At 33.6% G+C, this 26388-nt stretch overlaps 1 pseudogene; it reads left to right on the plus strand.

Annotated features, from left to right (window-relative positions):
* The first annotated feature begins 770 nt into the window (after nt 1-770).
* LOC121971525 overlaps nt 771-26388 on the plus strand; it is a 126413-nt pseudogene continuing 100795 nt past the window's right edge.

Here is a 26388-nt window from a genome sequence, read left to right on the forward strand (position 1 = left end):
AAGCGGAAAAATCATTTCAATTGAAGAACCTTTTTAACCGATAAAGTGTTTCTTTAATTGAGATGATTAAAACATCCAATAAGATCATTAATTATTTGAAAGATAGGATACTTGGTACTAACTAAAAACTAAAAAATAATAAGAACATTAATTACCGTAAAAAAAAAAAAAACAAAAACAGTGGAAGCTACTTTTCGACATGGACGAAGAGATTGCTAGGTGGGATCACAAGAAAGGAGGGGGAGATGAGTTGATACATAAGAATCTTAACTCTTAAATATATAATCACCTTAAAAAACTCTAAACTAGATGAACTGAAATTATAATTGAATCAAATTCAAATTATCTAACTTGATTTAAAAACTCTAAAACATATAATGAAAAATACAATTGAACCAATTTAAATTATCTAATTAAGTTGAGCTCTAAATAATTCACACCAACCTAAATAATTTAATTTAACTCTATCTCAGTCAATTGATCTAAATTCGAGCTCAGTTCAATTATAAATAAGATTTCATCACTTGATTAATTAAAAAAAATATAGCACAATCCTTCCTACTTTTTAATGACCTGCTTGCATAATTGCATTCCTAATTTCGGCAGTCATTAAGAAGATCGGACCATTTTCCATAAAGTAGCAGCCCAGAGTCTTTTTACCGTTACCACTTACTACCCAGTTACGGCAACGGGGGAAACGCGAACTCCTACGGAAGGGAATCTATTCAAAATAGCGACCTGAGCGGTAGCGTGCAGTGCTCTCTGAGAAAACCAAGGTACCAGCGGCGGGCCATTCCATTTCCCCTTTCTTTTCTTTTCCATTTTTCGTTTTCTAATTCGTTCGCAGCGTCGCCTTGGCGGGAAAGGTCTGCCGCTTCGTTTATTCTTCTGCGTTTTCCATCCTCGTTAGGGTTTCGGGAGGTGTCGTCGTCTTGCTTCTACTCCCCCAAATCGACGCCTGCTATTTCAGGGATATCTTTTCTAGGGTTCCAAAGCTATCCTTTCCGGTTTCTTCGAGGCAAAGATGAGCTATCGGAAGGGCTCCAAGGTATGGCTCGAAGACAAAGACTCTGCTTGGGTGGAGGCTGAAGTGATCGATGTGAAGGACAAGTCGGTCGTTGTACTTCTCCCGCTCCAGAGGAAGAAGGTAGCTTGCTTTTTCTCTGTCTAGTTTTCCTGGTTCTAAAGTTTGCTCGATTCATGTTAGAGGCGTTCTGCATTTTCATGGTTGACAACTTCGAGAGCTTCTTGTCAATTGGATTGAATACCCTCACAATGAGAGTTCTTCTCATTATAGAACATGCTAGAGATTTACGGGGCTGATTGCCAACCATAAATCAAGGCTGATTTCTAGTAATCACATTTATCTAAGGAAGTTACAGCTATACTACTAATTACAATAATATTAATAAAGAAGTTGCAGCTATAATATATTTACAACTAGAAATCTTGAATGGAGTGTAGTTTGGCATAAATTATGTCAACATATTCAACCCATAAATTCAGAAAACAAAAAAAGTAATCTTGAATGGAGAGATAACCTTGAGAGTAACTAGCAATCTCGTATTCTAATTGAAAACATTTGGCTGTATTGTCTCGATTGCAATCTTTTTTTAAATACTGCCACATGCCTTTAGCTGTCTTATACGGCCTCAGATTGGGAACGAGCAGTTGATCAACTGATCCTAGAATCCATGTCATGACTCTAGCATCCTTGACTTCCCACTGAACCAATTTAGAAAGCTTAGTAGGTGCTAGATCACTACCATCTATGCGGTCCCATAGTTCTTTTCCCATAACAAATAAACAAAACTGAAATTCCCAAGTAGAATAATTCTTGCTTGTTAAACACATAAAAAATTTCCAAGTTACTCAAAAATATGTAACCCACCAAATGCAACAAGAAGTGCTATAAATCAGCACACCAAAGAGTTCAAAAGATTGAACTGAAGTAATACTAACCAGAATGCCAGAAATATTTCCAGAGCCAAGCTCTAAACTTCCAAGCTCTAGATTTCACATGAAGACACTCTAAAATTCTGAATTATGGTTCTGATACCATGTCAATTGGATTGAATACACTCACAACCTCACAATGAGTTCTCTCATTGTATAGAACATGTTAGAGATTTACAGGGCTGATTTTCAACCATAAATCAAGGCTGATTTCTAGTAATTACATCTATCTAAGGAAGTTACAGCTATACTACTAATTACAATAATATTAATAGGAAGTTACAGCTATAATATTTTTACAACTATAATATTAATTAAGGCTTGATTATGCTGTCACTTCTTTCTAGGCTTTATGTATCCTTGAGTTCCTCCTGGTTCTTTTGTAGATTACAGTTGCTGCGGATAAAATATTGCCTAGGGATACAGATGACGATCTTGGAGGAGTTGATGATATGACAAAGCTGACGTATCTTAATGAGCCGGGTGTTCTTTATAATCTCTCAAGAAGATATGCACTTAACGAGATATACGTGAGTAATTTTTAAGATTTATCCCGACATTACATATGCAGTCAATAATTCTTTTACTTCTTTGTGGGCCTGTGGCTGCACTTAGATAGTTTTTTTTTTCTTTACCTTATTAATTTCTTCCTGAAGTGTTTTTTTCTTCATTTTTTTCCAATCCTTTGAAGTACCAAAATAAAGATAAAAAAGTAAATCCTTTTTTGATTTCTTGACCAGTGATAGTTTTTCAGAAAGTTTTACTTGGCAATTGGCAACAATACTATAGTAATACAAGAGGCACAACAACAGTACATGAAATATTTGAATCGGTGAAAAAATAGTACAAATATTAGGAAATTCATTTAGATTAACATAATTACAATTAAATTATTTGCATAAGAAGGCCTTAACACTTTTTCCGGTGTTGATATTCTTAATTTTACTTGTATGCTATTTCTTACTTGATCGATGGAGATATTATTTTCCAGTATAAGGTTATCATCTAGTGTGTTCCTTGCCTCAAAGGAGAATCATAGGCTGATACTTTTTGTAATGGAACATGAACTATTTCTTCACTAGAACCACTTCTTCTGGTCCAAACGATTTGGGTACAAGCCAATCTATTGCTTTGGTTCTGGTTTAAACATGCACATATGTTAGGGTAGCTGCATAACCAGATTAACTCAAGATATGCAAGAGCCTTAGGAAGACAAGTAGGACTAACATTGCTTCTTGTCCAATTAGGAGTCAAGGCTATTGGTCCTTGGATCAAGTACTGTTTTTTTTTATTCCACTACATCTAATAAACTTATGTGAAGTTGATACTGGAACTGCTACATCTAATACACGGTGCCAACATCTGTTTGTAACTTTATGTAGTTTTGTAGATGTTGAGAGGTTTGTAAGGGATTATCTAATATGCCATTAAGTACCAACATACTCATAAATATTACTCATGCCTGATAACCTAGGTATTAATAGAATGCAGAATGATATTCAATTGTGGGTTATTTCATGGCTTTAAATTTTCTATGCTTGGTGGTTCAATTGAAATATTTCGTTATATTAATAAAGGAAAACTCTATAAAACTGCAGTTAAACCTGCTATGTTATATGGAGTTGAATGTTGGGCTATGACTCGAGCACATGAGTAGAAGATGAGAGTTGCAGAGATGAAGATGTTAAGGTGGATGTGTGGACATATGAGGATGGACAAAATAAGAAATGAGAGCATTAGAGAGAAAGTTGGAGTTACATCTATTGGGGTAAAACTCTGAGAGACACATTTAAGATGGTACATACATGTACTTAGACGACCAATAAATGCTTCAGTTAGGTGATGTGAAACTATGACAAATACGCAAATTAAAAGAGGAAGAGGATGATTAAAAAAGACTTGGTTAGCAACAATAAAATAAAATAAAATTTATTTAAGTATAGATGATGATATAGTAAGAGATAGAGCTCAATGACGTAAAAGGATTCATATAGCCGACCCCACCTAATGGGATAAGGCTTGGTTGTTGTTCTTGTTGTATTATTTGGTTGAAACACGTAATAGGGTGCCATAGGATAAACACACTGTGCTCCATGTTGGCACAATATCTTTTGATCCAAGTAGGGCCAAGTGGTACCAAAGCTATTTCATTCACCATGGATCAAGATTTGTGATTGTGAATTGAAATAGAGGGGAAGTGAAGATAAGTAAGACATCATACATGAAATTGAAAGATAGATGAGAAGACATACCTAGAGTTGATGAAGGATTGACAAAGGCAAAACTGCAGAGAAGGTGCACAATGGATTTGCCAAGGAATCAGACGGACAAGTTCATGTGAAATTAGTGGAGGAAACATGTAAGAACATTGCAAATTGCTGCCTTATTGACATTGCGATTCAATGATAATGAATAGTGAATTGCATGGCAGATTTGCGAGTGGGTTGTCACATCATGCAGCCGAGTCATGACCACAGATTTGTCTCTTTCCTGAATTTCTTATAGAATTAATATTAATTATAATATTTAATTATATATCTATAGTGATTATATTTAACTAATTGATATCATATATATGATATCTATCTTGATTATATAGCTGTATGTAATTAATTCTATATAATTAATTTTTTATGTTATTAATTAGTACTATATAATTATATATATAATTAATATTTGACCAAAAAAATTATATGTAATTACTAAATTACTAAATATTTTATAATTTATCCATGTTACTATATATATATCATCCATGTTACTAATATAAGTATATGCAATTAATATGTATGTAATAATCAACTATTAGGAAAATGTTTTTTCTATATGCATAGATTTACACTTAGTAGTAAGTCTTGAAACGATATCAGCATGACATGCTACCGAAACATTTTTGTCAAAGACCAAACCTCCGACATGGTTTGAAATTTCAAACCTAGGATTATCCATTATATTGGTGAAATATTAGGATAGATGGTCTACATCCAAAATCTCCAAATCGTCAAGACAAATTCAAACTGAGCTTTCTAGCATGTTAACTGAACAAATGAGTTCAACAAGATTGATCAGATGATTAAGTAAAATAAAAAGGGAATGCAAAGAACATGGAATCAAATATAGAAATATCCACTGGGTTTGACTAACTCTCTAAGGCTGATTTTGAATTTATTTTTTTTCATCCAAGCTACATAAAAATATTTATTAACTTAAAATGGGCCATGTAAACTTTTAAAACCTTTGGTGTGTTTGTGTGTGTGTGGAGGGTTGCTAGCCCATCCCCTCTGTTTGCCATTGACTATGATTGGTATGCTTATGGTATGGAAGCTCTATAATCTTCTGCAATAACTATGAAAATTGTTACAGAAGTGTAGGATTTTGACTTTTTTCTCTGTATAGACATACACAGGAAGCATATTGATTGCTGTAAACCCATTCACAAAACTATCTCATCTTTACAATGGACATATGATGGAGCAGTATAAGGGTGCCCGACTTGGGGAGTTGAGTCCTCATGTTTATGCTGTAGCTGATGCATGTTACAGGTGTTTTTATTTTCTTTTTTAAATTTATAATTTGTTTTTTTTCTAAACTAATTACTTAGATTCTTTCTTTTTCTTTTTTATGTTTATATATATAATTTTGCAGAGCTATGATGCGAGAAAAGTGCAGTCAATCTATCCTTGTTAGTGGTGAAAGTGGAGCTGGGAAGACTGAAACAACCAAGTTAATTATGCAGTATTTGATGCATGTTGGTGGTAGGGCTGCAAAGGATGATCGAACTGTGGAGCAACAAGTTCTTGAAGTATGTGTTTGTTGCTTGTATTTTTTCTTTCCACCTCTTTTATTATAAATTCTGTGACGTCCAGAGTTTTTATTATATCTGATGATCGTAATGAAAATTCTGTAAACTTTTGGCAGTCAAATCCACTTTTGGAGGCCTTTGGTAATGCAAAAACAATAAGAAATGATAACTCAAGGTAGGTCCATCTTCTCGAGTGCGTGTATTGGTGTTGTTATTGTTGGAAAAGTTCTTTCCTATGAAACATCCATGCTTTTGTAGTCAAACTATTATTAAAATGATCTTTAGTTTGATCTGTTGAATAACCAATTCAAATAGCTACTGGATTGCATCCCATGAAAAGTACTTTCCCATGAAACATTTTAATTTATTTAACTGAAACTTTCTAACTATCTATATGATATTCCTTCTATATTTCCTTTGTGGTTTGTCATGTATGAATGATTTGCCATACTATTCTCTTTTACATAGCAATTGGTTGGTCTAAGTTAATATGATTGTTGGCAAATGCAAATCCTTCAAATGACATTTGTAATTCTAATTTGGTTGTCTACATATCCAAGTCCAATATAATATTTGTACATTTTGAAATTGATTTCATTTGATAACTAAGAAATTCTTTTTTTTTTTCTTTTACTTTTGTTTCATGTTTTTACTATTTAATTTAATTTTAAATCCAAAATCAAGTCTCATGTCTTTAATTAAATGTGCTCCATTCTTAACAGAAGATTCTGTTGATGGGATACCAAGGTTGGTGAAAGTTAGAAGGGACAATATCATCATATTATACCATTGTAGTCAAATCACATTCTGCAAATAGAATTCGTCAATTTAAGTGAAATGGAGACTTTAGGCGTTGGCTTTAAAGTAGGTACTATTTTTGAATAATCTGTTTTCCTTTAAAGTGTTGAGAAGAGGTGGGACACTGTGAAGAAAGGAGGTGTGAAGAAAGGAGGTGTTGCTGTGATAAAAGGAGGCAAAGTAGGATAGTAGGAAGGTTCTCCCGTTGGCAACATCAAATTGCTGTAGAGCATGGGCAATGACATTAGGGGTGCAAGAATGTGCACAATAGGCGATGCAAGTGGGTGGTTGGCGATAATAATTGGGTGTGTGGCAATAGCTATTGCCCACGACATTGCAGGGGAAGTAAATTATTCTCTAGTGGTAGAGAGGACGAGTAGTGGAGTGATGGCAGTGAGCTCGCTAATGGTAGGAGGCTATGGTTTGCCCTCAGAGACTGAGAAACCAAAGGTTGAGGGAGGAGAGGGAGGTTGATTTCGATGGGTGAGCTTTGTGGATCTAGCGAGATACTAAGGAGATAACAATTTAAAATCAGCACTGCAGGTGAGCTAATTGGAGAGGGCTCTACATAGTAGACAACTCACATGATTTACTCTATAGATATCGCACAAACAGGGATCAATTGATGCAGTGGGATATTAGATGATGACAAGAGGTGCTCTGATGGGTTACAATAGTGGTTGTGAGTTGCAGTAAGTGAGTATGCCAGAGTAATGTAGAAAAGAGCCGTAATAGCAACAAAAATCAATGAAATTGTGGCAGGAATTGGCATGTGGAGACTATATGCTTCTAGTCATGAGCTAGTCTGCTCACTAGATGGTGGTTCATTAGTGACACGAGATGAGCATGGTGAAGACAGTGCTGAAGACATGGAGGTGGTCGTTAGATGGATCCACAGAGGTAGAGATGGTATAGGGTGGATTATTAAACATTGAATTTGATAGTCGACTCTGATATTAAATTAATACAGTACTGAAGTGGATCAAAATTCATATAATGCTCTGATCATTTGATGTAACATAAGGAACAAAATATCTCACATGGCAAAATCAATCATCTCACAAGGAAAGTGAAAATTTACATAGTGGAAATTTTGTTGTATAAAGATGTTTAACCTTGGGGATTAGAGTCCTTTTAAGACTCCAAATCAAACAAAATTAGAAATAAATTCAATATTTTATGAAATAAATAATTCTATAGTTAGTCAAAATAAGAAAAAAAAACCTAATTACAAACTAGGAAAGAAACCAAATTTAATTAAATTCACTTCCTAATAAGACAATATGCTAATTTAGTATCAATTATTTTGTTTGGGGAGAGGATTTATTCCAAGATTGATCCGGCCCTTTTAAGTATAAGTTTATTTCTTTGCTTGATAATTTTAATTTATTTAAATTTTTTCTGGCTTAGAGTCTTTAAAAGGGGAATCTAATCTCCACATGTTAATAATTTTTCAGTTTTATTTCTATTAGTGAGTTTCATTATGTGTGAGATTAGTGTTCCTTATGCTGCATTCATTTAATTGTTGCATTAAATGCAGTTTTCTAATGCATCTTGATTGATTATTTCTCGCATGTTCTACACTTGTAGGACTGTAATTTATTGTGCATTATCTTTTTTTTTTCTCTTAAAGTTCCTTTGTTCCCACATTTTATATGTTTTTCTCTCTTTCCTAATCTCATTTGTAAATTTTATGTAGCCGCTTTGGGAAATTTGTAGAAATTCAGTTTGATGCAAGTGGTAGAATATCTGGGGCTGCAGTTAGAACTTACTTGTTAGAGAGGTCTCGTGTGGTAAAGATCACATACCCGGAGAGGAATTACCATTGTTTTTATCAATTATGTGCCTCTGGAAAGGTATACATTTATTGCTATGGTGCCCATATTCATTGAAATCCTTTGACTTATTGAAACCCTCAGAATATCTCCTCCTATTGCGATGAATCCTTTTCAAATCTTATCATTCAATTATCTATGTGGATTGCTGATGAGATTGCTCTTTGAGATTATTAGTACAGTTCAGTAATGATTTGAACTTGTTCATTTCATGCTAGAATTGATATTGGATACAACTTGTGGGCCTTTGGTGGCTAGTGGCTTGTGCTTGTTAATGCCTTGGTTCAAAGCTCAAATCATTCATTTATGCACATAATTATGTAATTACTGAAAGATGATAGGGACCTACTATTTCTCTTGCGTGGCAAATAAATGCACTCTCCATTTCATTTTTGAAAATTTAAGACAGTTGACTAACCCTTTGATTTGAGAATGTGGTGCATATTCAATTGCTTTAAATGTGATACAATTTGATATTTCAGAATGTGGTAAATTTAAGACAATTAACTACTGCATGCGTTGAAATATTTTAATAGAAGCCTATACTTCTCTTGAATGTACCATGAAGCCTCTATATTGTGTTAGAATTTGAAATATTGGTTTGTCCTTTTTTGTTTCATTAGAAGTATAAATAATTTCCAAATCCAAATATTAGATAGCCCTTTTTGTTCCATTAGAAGTTCTGATAATGGATTTGGCAAATCCAGGCCTTGCTACTTGAACTTGGATATAAATATTAATCTCGGTTTTGGATCCAAGTGTTAGGTCATGTCTTGCCATAGAATCAAATAATAATAGAAGAGGTTGTGGGCAAAGATAAGGGAGATTAAGGGCAACAAAAGGAAGGCTTGCAAAGCAAAGAGTGAGAGTTTTACTGAGGAAGTAGCTATGTAGGTTGTCGAAGTGGAAACCTGAAGGATGATGAAGGGGAGGCAATCAGAGTGGGGAAAGAGGTAGGAGATGAAGGTGAGATTGTTGGAATAGAGGAGATGAGGATGGCAAGAATAACTCAGAGGTTGTGATTGTTGAAAACAAGCAATCATAAAGAAGTATGAATCTAGGAAGATTGGTTTAAACAAACATAAGAATGATTATGCCACATCTATTTTTTCTGATGAACCAAATTAAGGAATAATTATTCCTATTCTAGTCCTTGTTCATCTCATTCCCTAGGAATAAATTGCTTTTATCTCTTCCATGTCATGAATCCAATATGCCAATGGTGATTTGTTTAGAAAATCATCAGGATACATCTATCTAACCCGTTGACTGATAGGAAAAATGGGTCTAGAGATAGGTGGAATAATGGTTTTGTTCCTCGATGTGCGAACATTATGCAAACATCTCCTGTGAACTAGATAACTGGAAGTAGCTTCTTTCGTGATACTGGAAATAACTCTGCACAACTCACAAATAGCTTTGTGAGAATCAACTTCTATGCAAGAGTCTTCTTCAACTTGTAAACTACTTTAGGTCGAAGTCTCAAGCAACTCCATGTCGATTAATGAAGAAGCTGCAAATAAAACCTTTAGATGCATAGCTGCTGCCTATTCTTCTTTTTTTTTTCTTCTTTATCCTCCCATCTCTTATCTGTATTAGTACTACCTGTGGATTTGCATTAGTACTACTTGTCGGCAATTTAACACTATATTGAGACCATCTTGTTTTGGTGAACTTCTAAAACTTGCACTTATCATGAGATTTCAAGCCTACCGTATATCATGTTGCAGGATAGTGCAAGGGCATAAAATATTCCAGTAATCAATATTTTTTCACAAGCTCGCTTAGTTTGGGTTATTTATCATTTCCCAAATGGAATTTGACTCAGATAAAGTTTCCTTTGACGATCATGATGTTTTTGCCGTTTTAGCATCTAGGACTGATTTTATTTGTATTTAACAATTGGTGGTTTGTTTTGAATTTTTATCATAGCAATTCCTTGTTACTCGAATGATTCATGGAAGAAAGTTTTTCCTTTTATTAAATGAAAAATAAATTTGAGAAATTAAGAATGTATCGCAATTTTGGAATCTTAAAAATTTAAAAACATGTTTCTTATACCAAATCAAAATCATTCTCTATAGAATAGAAACTTATGTAATGTTATTTGACTGGAGAGAAAAATAATATATTTCATTGGTGTATTCTTCACAAAAAATATGCATTTGATAAATTTATTTTTATTTTCATTCATTAGTATAGTTGTTTTTTTGATAATGCTACCACTTACAGAATACAAAAATGAAAATGAAAGAGTTGTAATTATGAAAAATAATAGAATAATTATTAATTTCTTTTATTGCATATACAATTTTTTTGAGTCTATATTAACATATAATCATTTTTTTAATATGTAAAAATGGATAATAGTTGAATAGCTTATTATCAAAAAGCTCAAGTGATAATTTGCCATCAAAGTTTGCTTGTAGCTTTCTAAATGGGATATAGATAGATCTTAATAATTTGAAGATTGCAGAAAATTTCATATACTTTTTTGAAGTTTTTTAAAAATGTTTTTGTAATTTTAATTTTTTGTATTTAATTTTATGGTTTTGGCATTTATTTTTTTGCCAAACATATTTTCTTTATTTCTTTTACATTTCTACGAAGCAAAAAATTGGATATTTCATATTCTTTGGTTCCCAATAGGGCTTATGCTTATGGTTATTTGTGCACTCTCATTTTCTGTTTATAGGATGCTGAAAAATACAAGCTTGGCCATCCAAGTTGCTTCCATTACTTGAATCAGAGCAAATTGTATGAGCTTGAAGGAGTAACTAATTCTGAAGAATATTTGAAGACAAGAAAGGCAATGGATATAGTTGGAATCAGTTTAGGCTGCCAGGTTTGATCACCCATTGGTTTCTATCATATACTTTAGGCAATCTTGTCATGTGTGAATACAGTAATCATGATTGTCTCTAACATACAGGAAGCCATATTTCGCACATTAGCTGCTATTCTTCATCTTGGCAATATTGAGTTTTCACCAGGGAATGAGCATGATTCTAGCATGATTCTTCTACCTATAAAGATTCAAAGTCTTATTTTCATCTTCAAACAGCTGCTGATTTATTCATGTAAGTGAATGCTAGAGTTTATCATTATTTCAATGGTGGGTGAGCCTTGTTGGCTCGCTTCCACACTAAGAACGCAGTACTATGATTCCATGAGTCATTTCACCAAAAAAATGCCTTCTACTTTCTGGTTTTAAGACTATTTATTGGGCCTAGACCTTGCATTGGCATGATGTCATGTGCTTCACTTGCTTTTATCATCCTCCATTTTTATTTAACTTGTCATAGGTTGATGTTCTGCGTGCAATTACTTTTCATTGATGCAAATTAACTTGTTTATTTAACTGTTTTTGATATCATTGATCAAACAATTTCCAATGCTAATAAAAAAATAAAGTCCATATTGGTAAGTAGATTTTGCTTTACCCATATCATTTGTTAAGGAACAGATACAGTATCAGCTAATTGGTTAGGTTCTCTTGTCATCATTATGATATTGGCCAAGTGCAAAGGATGCTAGCATAAATTCTTGGGGATATTTAATTGGAAAATATAAATTATAATAGCTTCTTAGTTTCTAACATGATTTCTCTTAAATCTCATCTATGTTTTAATTCTTTTATAAACTAGTAAATCATGGTTCATGAATTTGTTCAAATACAGGATCTATTACTAGAAAATTCTTTTATTCCCATTATATTGTTAGGGTATATTAGAAAAACATATTCACTTTCAGGTGCAATCCAGACCTTCTTCTATCAACATTGTGCACACGTGGTATACAAACTCATGAAGGAAATATAGTTAAAGCACTAGACTGTGCTGCTGCAGTTGCTAACCGCGATGCACTAGCCAAGGCTGTATACGCTCGAATATTTGACTGGCATGCTATTCCTTCATTTAATTTTTCTCTTGTTAGAACAAATTATTGTTTGTTATGACTATTTACTCATTGTAGGCTCGTTGAAAATATTAACAAGTCTGTTGGACAAGATCTGAGTTCGAAGTTACAAATTGGAGTTTTGGACATTTATGGCTTTGAGTGCTTTAAAAATAATAGGTACTGTGTCATTTACCTTTGATTCTAAATCCCCATTTTTCTATATGTTTGTGCTTCATATGATGTGTTCTCTTATTGGATGACTCCTGCATCCTAACACGCTGCCCTTGCTTATTCTGTGTTGGGTTTATTGTTAATTATATTACCTTGTGATATTTTTTCACGATGAAAAAGGTTGATTGGTATAATTATCTTGTAGTATTTTGTGAACTGCTAAGTTTCTAATTTTTGAGTTTTACTTTTCTAATTTTGTTTTAAGAATGTTCTACAAAGCTGTTTTTTTGGCACATTTTTCTGTTATAATTATGCTTGTCATCACAGTTAGCTTGTACCTATTAGGTTAGTTACTAGTTTCTTGTAGTCAGAAACAATTTCCTTTAGTTTTCTCGCTTCTTTAGTTTGTAAATGCCAGTCCTCATAATGAATAACACAATTGGTCAATTGCTGACTGGGTTGTTGCAGTATTTCATCGCATTTCTGATTGGGGTAATCCTAAGAAGAGAAAATTTAAGAATTTAATCTATATCTTGAAAACATTATTGGAAAGCATTTTTTTTCTCATGGTGAAACCTTATAGCGCTTATAAAGGAGAAATTTTAATCGATCCCCCTAGATGACCTTATAGCGCTTATTTCCTCAAGTTTGCTGAGAATAATACTGGACATTAGGAGAGCCTAGGGCCTACAGTAAAAGAAGACACCCACCAAACCCACCTGTCAAAAACTGGAACTTCAGCATGTCTATTTTAAACCTTCATTTTGTCAGAATCTTAGTGGGATCAGTTTCTATAAAATCCTATAACAGAGGTTCCATCTTCTTGTTTTCATTCTCACAATAATGCATGTTTTATTCATATTATCTCCTCATGTGTTTGCTGTTTTACAAACTGTTTGAGATCGCCAATTAAAGCCTATAGATTCTTCTTATGCCGTCATTGCTATTGTCGATCTATGCACCTGGCTATTGTTTCACTGTAAATTGGTGATGAGCTAACATATCGATTGCTGTTTTTTTTTCCTTTCAACTTTGGATATATTTATTTGTTGAATTTTAAAGGATTGTTATTATAAGGGAAACCTTTTATTTTCTACTCCGATTCCTTTGTTCTATTCCTGTTTTTTGGACAGGCCCAGCTCATGTACTTATTTCTGTTTAGTTTTGAGCAATTCTGCATCAATTTTGCAAATGAAAAGCTTCAACAACATTTTAACGAGGTGTGCTGTGAGTTATATTTTATTGGTAGCAAATTTGTTTGTGTTTGTATGCTTAGCTTTTGTTAGCTGTTTGGGATGCGATGTTATCTCTATTTCGTGGTGATGCAGCATGTTTTTAAGATGGAGCAGGAAGAATACAGGAATGAGGAAATTAATTGGAGCTATATTGAATTCATAGACAATCAAGATGTTCTAGATTTGATTGAGAAGGTTTTTATACTCTTCCTTGAAAAACTCGGGCACTCAGTCAACTTCTCTTCATGTACCTTTTTACCATTCTTAATATTTGAAGAAATTTATTCATCTTTTTCCTGTATTTCTCATGTGATGGCTATTTACCTTTGTGTAACCTTTTGTTACATCATAAACAAATCATGTTTGTTTTACTCACATGTGGAAGAACTATTCATTTCCTATGATCATTTGTTTTGTAGAATTATGACCATGGACAACAATTTTGGCTTTGAACAAATGGCATGGCATATCATTATATGTTGTTAGTGTTAGGATGTATACTAAAAGCCTAGCTTTTTGTATGAACATTTATTTTGAAATGAGAATCACATTGGTTAAATGTCTGCATTTAGTTAAATGCAGTTGTCCATTTAATTTATATTGTAGATAACATGATGTGTGGTGTCACACAGAAGATAATGTTATCAGTTCCTTATAAATTATAAATAGTAGTTCACAACTAAGATGGATTGAGACAAACCATTGGAATGGTTATAGTGTAATTTGATATTAGTTTATCTTGACTATAAAATCATGCTAGTACATTATATGTGTATTGAGTAAGACCATTTGAGGTTGTTCTTTTTATACTGATTGCATAAAAGAACAAAACCTCTGTTATTATGGATGTGCGTACTCTTAATCCCGATATAATAACAAACACATATACTTAGTATTTATTTCTTTAATCTATCAAAGAGTGAGATTTATTTAGTTAAATCAATAGGCTCGATAAGTTGGGAAATAATATTATTTATATGGTGTGTTGTTGATTATAAAAAGAAATTATGTCCTACTAATTTAGGTTGATGATGTCTCCTTGAGGAGCTCATAAGGATTATCATGTAAATCCTCCAAGTGGACTTAGTCCGACATGATAATAAGGTTGAGTGGTACTACTCTTGGAGCTAGATGTTAATTAAGTGAGTTGTCAATAACTCATTTAATTAACGGACATACGATATCTTAAACACAGGTAGACTAACGCACTCATGATAAGAAGAAATCCATATTGTAATATGGGATTGGTGTGATAGTTCAATAATAACTCTTTAGTTGTATGAGTTATTATTGATAAACTTGAGTTGGGTGTTCGGGTCGAACACAGGAAGCTTAAGTCCATCAGGAGGCCAAAACTAATTCCTCCTCTCGGTCCCTGTTATAGCCTCTATAAACCCTCGCATTCACCTGTTTTCGTTTTGCTTCCTACCCAATAAAGGGGCCGACCATATCCTTGCTTGGTGCCCAAGCAAGGGGCCGACCAAGCCTGGCTTCCTACCCAAGAAAGGGGCCGGCCAAGTCTTGCTTGTTGCCCAAGCAAGGGGCCGACCAAACCAAAAGAAAAGAAAAGAAAAGAAAAAGAAAAAGAAAAAGAAAAGAAAGAAAAAAAGGGGAGATTTTTTCTCAACAGAATTAGAGATTTTTCTAAAAAGAATTACGTTGATTTTTTCTTAGAAATTTTCTAAAAAGAATTATATTAATTCTTTTCTAAGAAATTTTTCTAAAAAGAATTATGTTAATTCTTTTTTAGAGATTTTTCTAAAAAGAATTATGTTGATTATTTCGTAGAAATTTTCTAAAAAGAATTATACTAATTCTTTCTTAAGAAATTTTTCTAACAAGAATTATGTTAATTTTTTTCTAGAGATTTTTTCTAAACAAAAATCTATTACTTTTTTTCCTTTTTTATCTGAGGCAAAGAGTTATAAAAGGAGAGGAGGTTGTGCCAAAAAAACAACAATTCGATTAAGAATTGATAAGTTTCTCTCCTTTCCCTTAAGGTCGGCGCCCCATCCTTTTCTTCTTCCTTTTCTTTCCTCTAGGGCCGGCGCCCCACTTCTTTTCTTCTTCCCTTTTCTTCCCTCTAGGGCCGACGCCCATCTTCTCTTGGTGGCCGGAGCTTGGAGGAAAATAAAACGAAGAGACGAAGCACCTTGGTGGCCGGCGGTTTGGAGGAGAAGAAGAAGAAGAAGGAGGCGTTCCTTTCTTTGCATCTTTTGGTGGTAGGCGGCTTGGAAACAAAAGGGGTTCGGGTGTTTTTGTCTTGGTAGATCGTCACCCATACGATGTCCAAGAAGAGGAGAGGAATACGACAAAAGATCAAGAGGTCTTTGTCTACGAAGAAAGGTACAACTAGTTATTTATTCCGCAGCACAGCTAGTTTTGTTTTCTTCGTATGAATCCTGAAATATCAACATAAGATACTAGCGATTTTGTGTTTTCGTTTTTGTACTTCGATTTTGTGTTTTGATCTTGTGCTTTGATGGAGATCTTTGTAGTTAAACCTAAGGTTACTGTGAGAAGTTTAAATATTCAATTTCTTCGAAAGACTTTGTTTATGAAGTGGTGGATGATCTCATAATCAAGAAGGCCTAGTGCCTCGCCAACGACCTGGAAGCCAATACTTGAAATAAATATTTAATCAACTTCTGTAATATGGTTTAACTTCTGAAGAACACAAGGGTTGAACTTGGAGTAAAAATGTTAAGTTTCGTTTCTAATCCAAATTTAACTTTGAAGAACGAACTTGGAGTAAAAATGTTAAATTTCGTTTCCAATCCAAGTTTAATTTCTGAAGAGCACACGAGTTGCTAGGAAAAGTTCTATGCTTCTACAAATTTTTGTAAGGGGAAACAAAACGGTATTCTGAGTAGTACCCATCAAGTAAACTCTAGGAATCTCGAATTTGAGAAGTATGCCATATTCTGGTATAGTGTATGGTAGAATGTATTTGATGTACTACACATACATTTGATGTTAGGCCAATTGATGATCTACAATCTTTTGTGGAGATGAGTACCTATAACTCCTGAATCATGCTGTAACGTTGGACCAAATCTTGTCCATTTGGGAGGCCGTTGCTATTATTCTATTGATTTTGTTCTGAATTAGAACATATTACTAATTGGTAAATGTAATGCATTATTTGTTTCATTTACTCAAATCATATTAGTATTTGATCAGGTGTTTAAATGATGAAAATATTTGTATACTAATATAAATTGGAAACGAAGAGGAGATAAAGTCATATATATATATATATATATATAGTCAAGTTAAATGCCTCCTTTATGCGACAGTCATTATTCCAAAAGTTAGTAGCCACCTGTGATTTATCTCCTCCGTGTTGGCCCGACGGGTTGGCGGGGGTGTTGGGGGTGAGCGTAGTCGTCTTTTGCCACCATATATATATATATAAGGCATTTTATTCTTGTGAAAATGTTAACCCCATTGCAATCGTCTTAAAGTTTCATTATAGTTTGAAATTGTGATATGAACAAGAACATGATTCCCATCACATAAGAGAGTAATCAAGACAAGTTGAAAGGATACTCATTAATTTGATTGTGGCATTTGTTTTATCTAAAAGCTATTTTGTAAGGCATTGAAATGCATATGGATGATCACCAAGTACCATTTCCTTGATTCATCTCTATATTTCGTCCATCATCTTATTTAAACATTTCTATCTTTCTCAATTTCCTCTCCTTTCCTCACTCCCATTTCACCCTTCCTTTAAATTGTTTCTTCTTTAGTTATTAGTGTTTCAACCATCCTCAATGTTTACTTCATGATCACATCTTGCTGGTGTCTCTGATTTCTGTTCAATTTGATGTTGTTTATAATTTCCATTTATTTATGTACTATTTATTAGATGAAATTGAGTGGGAGGCTTTTGGATGAAACCATCGGGAAGACACTAGCTTCATTTGAATACTCTATTACTAAATAAGGAGCAAAAAATAATCGGGGTTGTTTTTAGTTCCCCTTTATTACAAGAGGCAATAGAAAAAAATTATGAAGTATCTAGAAACTTCTTCATCATCTTCATTATCATTATCATCACCATCATTATCAACCACGCCTTTTGCAACTATTTGGTGGTCGGTTGTATGTATTTTATTCATAGATTAAAATATTGTGACAAACCGATTGAAATGGGTGAAACATCTCGTTCCGATCGACACCGGCATGACACTGGCACTCGGCCTTGCGACAGAAGAGGCATCATGCTACCTCGCGATCGTATCGGAGGTCTTGCATGACCCCTGTGACAGCAGCGGATGCGTCGCGCAATCTCGCGACTGCTGCGGAGGGGTCGTGCGACCCCGCTTCGGCCGTGGAGGGGTCGCACTACCCTTGTGTCCGCTTCGTAGGTGTCGCGCGACTCCTCTGTGGCGGTCATGTGGCCGTTGACCCTCTGCGGCGGACGCGGGGTCGCATGACCCCTCTGCGACGGATGCGGGGTCGCGTGATGCCTCCACTGTGGTTGCCGAGTGGTCTTGCAACCCTATGGTCGTGCTGGAGGAGTCGTGTGACCCTCGCGACCGTGTCGGAGTCGTGCGAACTCGTGGCCGTGCTGTAGTCGCGCAACTTTTCTCGCGTTGCGAGTTGGTGTTTTTTTTTAAAACTTAGGTTGATTACTTTAATAAACTCGTAGCTAAGATAAAGATAATATAAATAAGCTTTATTAACCCTAATAAAATTATCTATTTATCTATTTATTTATTTATTTTAATTTAATAAAATATAATAACTTTTTTATTTATCTATTTTCATATTTATTTTCTTTTTAAAACTTATAAAAATATAATAAACTTAGGTTTAATTTAATAAAATATAATAACTTTTTATATTTTTATATTTTAAATATTTATGTTAAATATTTTATATTTTTATTTAATATATTATATATTTAAAAAAATACCGAAATTATATCTTCACAACACGATACGATATCAAAACTGTATTGTTCCGGTCCAGACCGAAATTTCGCAACCGGTTGAGATTTTAAACCTTGATTTTATTCCTCCTTTGAGTCATATATAAGGCTATGCTTATTCAAATTACTTATATCATTTTTTATCATACGAATTATTACTTTCTTTGTTCTCCCGCATCAGTTACACATTTCACTCTAATTGACGTGACTCTTTAACTACAAAATCCATTCGGTGCCTTTGAACATGTCCATTCAAATATCGTAGCCTATTTTTCTCATTTTATCATCTATTGGTGATACACTTAATTGTTGTTAAGATTATTTATTTTATTTTTTATGTTTTTGAATTTTAAATTTATCTAGTAACTTATATAGTAAAGATAAAGTTAATTTAGTGGACAGTTCTCAATATTGAACATTGATTTTAGATATTCCTTGTTACATGGGTTTGTGAAATTAAACACTCCTAAAGGCTTGGTAAAATTATTGACGAGCCATTTATTTACTAGAGGCGCAAGTGATGTTTCACAATCTTTGTTGATCATTGACATTTGTTCATCTGTTTTCTATTTTCTCAATCCACATGGAAATGATTGACATTTTCATTTTTTGCAGAAACCTATTGGGATTATTTCGCTATTGGATGAGGCTTGGTAAGTGGATAATCTTATTTGGCCATATAATGTACTAATTTGTTTGACAATTAACAGAAGTTCAAAAGACTAAAATTGTGGCTGCTCTTATCAGCATGTTCCCAAAGTCAACACATCAAACATTTTCTGCCAAACTGTTTCAGAATCTTGGATCACATTCCAGATTGGAAAAGGAAAAGTTTTCAGAAACAGATTTCATCATAGCACATTATGCTGGAAAGGTGTCTCCACATGAATTGTTTGATTCATGGAACAATGTGCGACCTAATAGATTTGTACACTAATGAAATTTTGTGGCGTTTGCTTTTATTCTTACAGGTGACATATCAAACAGATTTTTTTCTGGAAAAGAATCGGGATTATATTGTTGTTGAACATTGCAATCTTTTATCTTCTTCAAGATGCTCATTTGTTTCTGGACTCTTTGATTCGCTATCAGAGGAGTCTTCAAGATCATCATACAAATTTTCATCTGTGGCCTTAAGATTCAAGGTGTACTTAATATATATTTTTAATTTTAGTTTTTGTATTTGCTAACTTGAACTTCTTATGATTAGGAAGTGAATTATATAAACTTTACTTTAGCACATCACGGCAATAAAATAAAGATGCTCGTTTTCTTCTTGTTATGTTTTAATTGATATGGTTTACATGTCACATGTATGTGTCACGTGTCACATAATAGTAATTGCTCATTTTTGATTGCACGTCCTTAGGTTGAGTTTGGCATTTGCTCTCGCATGTTGATTGCATGTACTATTCCTCTGATAGGAACAATTTTTTGCACATTCATTATCAGAGTTGGTAATGAATGTGAGCATAAGCATTATAAATGCAACTTAAGCCTAAGTTAATGTGATTGTTTAATGATTTGAAGTCAAATAAAAAATTAGAGGAGCTCATACTGCACAATGAATGAATGTAGATTTTCACAGGATTTGCCTATTTAGTGTCTGTACATGGCAGTTGTCCATCTACTTACTGCATCTATTCCAGTCAGCCTAGGATGGTATTCCTAGTCTTTGATGATTTTCTTGCTTTCGATGAACTTATTGTGGACTTATTTATATTCATTTTGTCCTAATATAGTAGCTTTGTCTGATATAGCTTTTATCTTTGGATTTGGAGGACAACCACCACCATTACTTCTAGAACAAACTCTGTATTTAAACTATCTGGGGTGGGCTACATGAAGTATCATGTAGGCTGTCACTACTAGTATCTTATGGAAGTCATTCAGATTGCATTTAGATCGCTTTTAACTTTATTAGTTCTCTATTATCTCTTACAATTTGTTTTATTAAAGTTCCAAAAACATGTTTATAGTGTGTGAACCAAAGTAGTCATAGTATAGATTTGGTTTATTATTTTGTTGTGGTATTATGTCAGTATTTACATGGCTCACAACAGTTGGGATAGTATATTTTTGCCAAATAACCCCTTGAAGTATTTCCTCTTTTTAAGAAATCATTTTTAGATAGGCTATGTGACATCTTAGACTCTTTAGTTTAGATTGTTTATCTGAACTTCTTGGTTTATTCATTTAAATGTCATTTAAATTTTTTGAGCTGAAAGTTTTTGGTTTTGCAATTTCCTGCTTCTTTAACTGATTTACTGAAGCAACAACTTCAAGCACTTATGGAAACACTTAGCTTGACGGAACCCCATTATATACGCTGTATAAAGCCAAATTCTTTAAACCGTCCTCAGAAGTTTGAGAATCAGAGTGTTCTCCATCAATTACGATGTGGAGTAAGTACTGTTTTAATTATTTTATATGTAAATTGTCGATGATTACTAACAAAATATTCTTTAGCTAATGATTATCTAAGTGTCCTGGTTTGTATTTTTCTCTAATTGATCTAAGTATCTGTATTACATCCTTTTCTTTTATGTAGAATTTTTCTTCTTGCTCTTAGTCATCATGTGTCACTTTATGCTCAATAGGGAAGGTTCTTGGTTTAAATAAATAATTGGTTGATTTTTATTTCAATCACCTTCGTTTGGACAAAAGTTCTATCTAACCTTCCAAAAATTCAAGGTGCCTTTCGGTCTGTTGCTATTGGAATAAATAATTGATGATTTTCTAGATATTTCATACTATCAAGAAATGTGTTATGGAAGTGAATTTGATTCTATAAAATGTGAAACCTCTCTCTCAGGCTTATTTCAATAGGAAAGTTGCTTAGAAGAAATTAACTACATACAAATTTGAGAAAATCCTCTCCCTTGTTAACTTGTTGCTTGATTTGTGATTCTTGAATTTGTCTTGGTTATGAAAAAAAGTTGCAAAGTTAGCCTAGGTAACAATACCCTATATAAGAATAGAATGTTTGAATGTTTAGTGCTTATCCTTTTTCTAAAATATGAGATAACTTCATTCTCTATTGGGAAATGAGTAATACCAAAAATGTTCTTTCTCTCTTATGACAAACCTGTCATTTTTGTTATTGTGATGAATTAATTGATCATCTATTTTTCTATATAGGGCAATGAACTAATTAATCATCATCTATTATTTCTATATAGGGTGTTTTGGAGGCTGTTCGAATAAGTCTCGCTGGTTACCCTACTCGAAGATTTTATTCAGAGTTTATCGACCGATTTGGAATTTTGGCTCCTGAGTTTTTATATGGAAGGTAATATAAAGTGCCTAAATTATAGATCTGGTTTGTCACATTTATGTTTGTTAGAATAATTAGTTTCGTTGACTTGCCTAGTCATTAGGCTTAATGTTGGATACTACATAAATGAGTTTAATATTTTATTTTTCCTAATTGAATCATATTTCTCTTTACTTCCATCATGTTGTTAATCCTGAACAAAAAAAATTGTAAATGGATTTGGTTGAAAAATATTCTATCCTGAGTTGATCATCCCTACATTTTAATTTATAAATATGAATTTTAGGGATAACTTTGGAGTATCTTGAGCAGACATGTTGGATACTCTTTTAATTTCCTAGATTGTGTTGGAGCGATTCATAAAGTAGCCCTGAATAAGTCAAATTGAAAGATACCAGCTCTTTGTATGCCTTGAATCCTCTTGATAGAGAGTGATGCCTTAAGTGCACTAGTGCTAATGGTGCATGACTCTCATTAGCTTTTGCCAATCTTTGAGATACCTTTAGGTCTAACTCCTAGAGATGTGGTATTCATTTTCGTAATTATAAAATCCATGAATGAAGCATATTCATAAAAAAAAAAAAATCAAAGTCAGTTATGTCATGATTGTCTTAGTTAGTTGGGCAAATTACATCAATTTTATCTCCATGGGTATACCACTATTAATATGAAAATCAATTAGTTAGTTCTTATTACATAAACTAATTTCGTTGGTCTTCTTTTTTGATGTGTTTATTTCGTTTTAATAGATAACTCTTCTAATTAAATGATTTATTTGTTTCTCTTGAATATGTTCATATCAAATCAACTTATTTTCTCTCATTTTATTATCGGTTAGAGATACATACTCTTGAATATTAAGTTTTATTTTATTTTATTCTTTTTGCTAACTCCACATATTCATCATCTTATTTTTTATTTCAATTATGTTAACCTTTTGAATAATATTCTTTATCCATTAATAGTAAACTCAAGTCCTCTAAAATTTCTTATACATATATGAGAATTTCATGTCTACTAATTCTAACTATTCCATAAGTTTTTCATTAGTGGAACTATATATTCAATGTCGTGTAGTGAGACTATATATTCAGTTTTTCTTTTATATATTTTAAGAGCAATTAGCTAAAAGTACCCTAGTAATATAAATTTTCAAATAGGGTCCCCATGTTGTTTTTCCTATCCAACAAATGGACAGAAATGCCCCTAAATCTCTCAATTAATGTGGTCTCAATGGTCCTGCCTGACAAGTTGATCCAGTGGTGTATGGGCTCCTCCTTTGTGTTGCTTGTTCGACCTCGCTTAAACTTTTTCATGTCTCCCCCTCCATCAGCTCCTTCAGCACTAATGCCACTACCTCTCTCTCCAACCTGAATCTATTCTTTTGCTTTAGAGCCAGATAGGCATTTTTCATAGCAGCATTGCCTTCATCTATCGCTTCACTTGAGTGGCCATGTGATCATGGGCATGCCTTTTTTCTTGATTGTTTGGGCACCAAACCACCCATAGAAATCACTTCCCGCTTCCCTCAATCCTAGGGCTAATTCCAGCATCTTCTTTGTTCTTTTTTCTTGATTGTTTGGGCACCAAACCACCCATAGGAATCACTTCCCGCTTCCCTCAATCCTAGGGCTAATTCCAGCATCTTCTTTGTTGATAGCATCCCTCTACTCACGAAGGACTTGAACATCACTAAGTCGTGTAGTTGCTTGTCCAACCACGGCAAGTAGTGACCCATCTCTCGATTGATCTCCTTGAGAGCAGGATAGGTTGAGAGCTGGTTATGCAAGTTTTTGTTTGGGAGATTCATCTATGATCAACAAGGGAGGACGTTGTATGAATATAGATATGAGATTGCATTTTCATTTCCTATTTTTAGCACTAGCTTAACACAAAAATATTCTGATCAAGCTGTTTTCAATTTATCTTGGCAGTTTCTGGCCCTTTTTGGAAAGGTTCTAACTATACGGTCACTATATATTGATGTTAGATTCATGTGGATATGAGATTGCTTGGTCATTTTCCTATATTTGGCACAAAATTATCTGACCAAGTTTTAAAAAAACTGCTTGATTGGGCTATTTTTGACACTTCTAGGCACTTTGCAAAGGTAAACTAGGAACTTCCAACCATGGTTTGAAATCTCTAATTGTGCTGGGCGTTACAATGGAAATGTATTATTTTGATAAATTACCGAAATACTATACTAATCAAATACAATACTAATCAGTATACACAATGTCTCCTTCCTCTACTTAATCTCCTTCCTCCTTTAACCTCCAATTTTCCATTGGTACTATGCATCGAAATGTTGGTACGATACCGAAAAAAGTACGGTTCCAATTAAAGACTGAAACTATGGTATGGTTTTAGATTTTGAACCTTGTTCCAACTGTGATGTTTGGTAGATGGTCTTTACTCTGCTATGTTTTGACATAGTTTTAACCATAAAAAACCGAGTTATCTAGTCAAACTGTTTTAAACAAATAAATTTATTGTGTTTATTTTTCTATTTTCCAGCTATCTTTGAGTTACATGTAGTTCAAATGATGAGGATGGATTTTTGGCTAATTATCAAATCTTTCAAATTAACGTGAATGTTAGATTGCATGGACTATGATGAGTTGGTTTTTGTACTATTTTGGCACAAAGTATCTCTAGATTGTTCTAAAATACAATAATGAATTACTCAATGGAGTAGATATGAGTTAAATTGAGGCACATCACTGATCAACATGATTCAATATGCATATAATATTCCATTTCATAATGTGGAAAAGTACATAAGTAAAGCAAAGATAAAAATGGTATAATTAGGAAAAAGATCCAACAAATATAATCTAATTAGAAATTACTACTTAGGGACCAAAAACTAACCCAAATAACAAATGCTCCTAATGTAAAGTAAATTATTGAATAATAACTGGAATTTGACACCTCCAAGATAGAACCTCCTAATATAAGTGCCAATGAGATGCTGAATATGTTACAACAAAGAAAAATACAAATAATATAACCATGTAAACAAATACAGTAGGATTAACAAAAAGTTGAAGATGATTGCATGTGTCATACCAACTCATAACTCCAATAACATACTGATAAAATCTCTAAAAAAAAAAGAAAGAAAATTCCACTTTTGTAAACCTTAGATCTGATAATTAAAGAATAAAAAAACCTATTGATATGACACTTGAATGTTAGTGCAGAACACTTAAAGCACAACAGCTTTTCACTTTGTTGGCTTTTCTCTACACTGAGGAAGAGCAAGTATGCCAAGACCTTTGCTCCGCCATCGTCCAACAGTGTGGCACAGAGAGTTAGGTAGATTGGTGAAGGTGGCCATTATGGAGAGGAGGTGTAGGCATTGATGATAATGACAAATAAAGGTTAAACTGATTTTGTGGAGGCTAATTTTATTGCGGGTAATTTGATCCATTCTAAAAGGAGGGATCCTTGTTTGAGAATTAACCAACATAAGGGCTTTGTTTAGGATATTTGATTGGTAGGGGCCTTTCTAGGGTAATGCTTTATTTAAAACCTTAATTTTCCCCCACATTCGAACTTCACTTAATCTAATTCGATTAATTAAGCTTTGAAATCTCATTCCCAATTTCAGTTTTGGTTAGTGTTCACAATGAGATAGTATTAGTGCCCTCATAAACGCCTTGACACGCCATGTTGAAGGCACTGAAAATAGGAGAAGAAGAATTAGGAAGAGCAGAGGAAGAAGTTGTTTGCGTAAGGAAGAGTCTTGATAGAATTGCCATTCACTGACCAGTTACAGAAATCCTGAAAGAGTCATGAAAAGTTGCAACTTTTGGAAGAGGCGTGGAAGCCTTAGATGCACCTCCTGTTGCATCACTGCCTTCAAAAGAGTTGCAAAAGCCTTTGATGCATTAGGAGAAACCTCTGGTGGCACTGCTGTAGCCTCAAATGCTTCTCATTGTGGCCTTGAACTAACTCAACATGAATGGAAAAGTCATAGAAGCTAATCAACAGCATTATGGAAGATCTCTTGCAGTGATGCAGAAGCTAACAGTTGACGCGACATAAACCTTAGGGGAAGTTTGAGAAGCATCTGACTGCATCATCCATGGGGTGTTTGTTTGGTTTGTGTTTAGTCTTAGCGAACATAACGAAATGTTTTGCTAGTACCGACCACCAAAGAACAATATTTTTAAGCCATCTTTAATGTAACAAAATATTGCAATTAACATATATTGAGTTACATTTTGAATATGAGTGGTTAGTTTTGTTAGTACTGATGTCTGTGCTAATGATACACCTAATGCTTTTTTCAATAAAATGAATATATTACATTCTTTGAATCTTAAACACCAAATTGCTAAGCAATAGTATTCATTACAACCTAATGAATTAACCAAAAAACACAAAAATAACTTGGGTTACATGTATGATTTAGTTGTGTTGACAACAATATTTGTGTAACTGCTACTTCCTTATTTTGA

The sequence above is a fragment of the Zingiber officinale genome, chromosome 4A, assembly GCF_018446385.1.
Source record: "Zingiber officinale cultivar Zhangliang chromosome 4A, Zo_v1.1, whole genome shotgun sequence".
Lineage (NCBI taxonomy): Eukaryota > Viridiplantae > Streptophyta > Magnoliopsida > Zingiberales > Zingiberaceae > Zingiber > Zingiber officinale.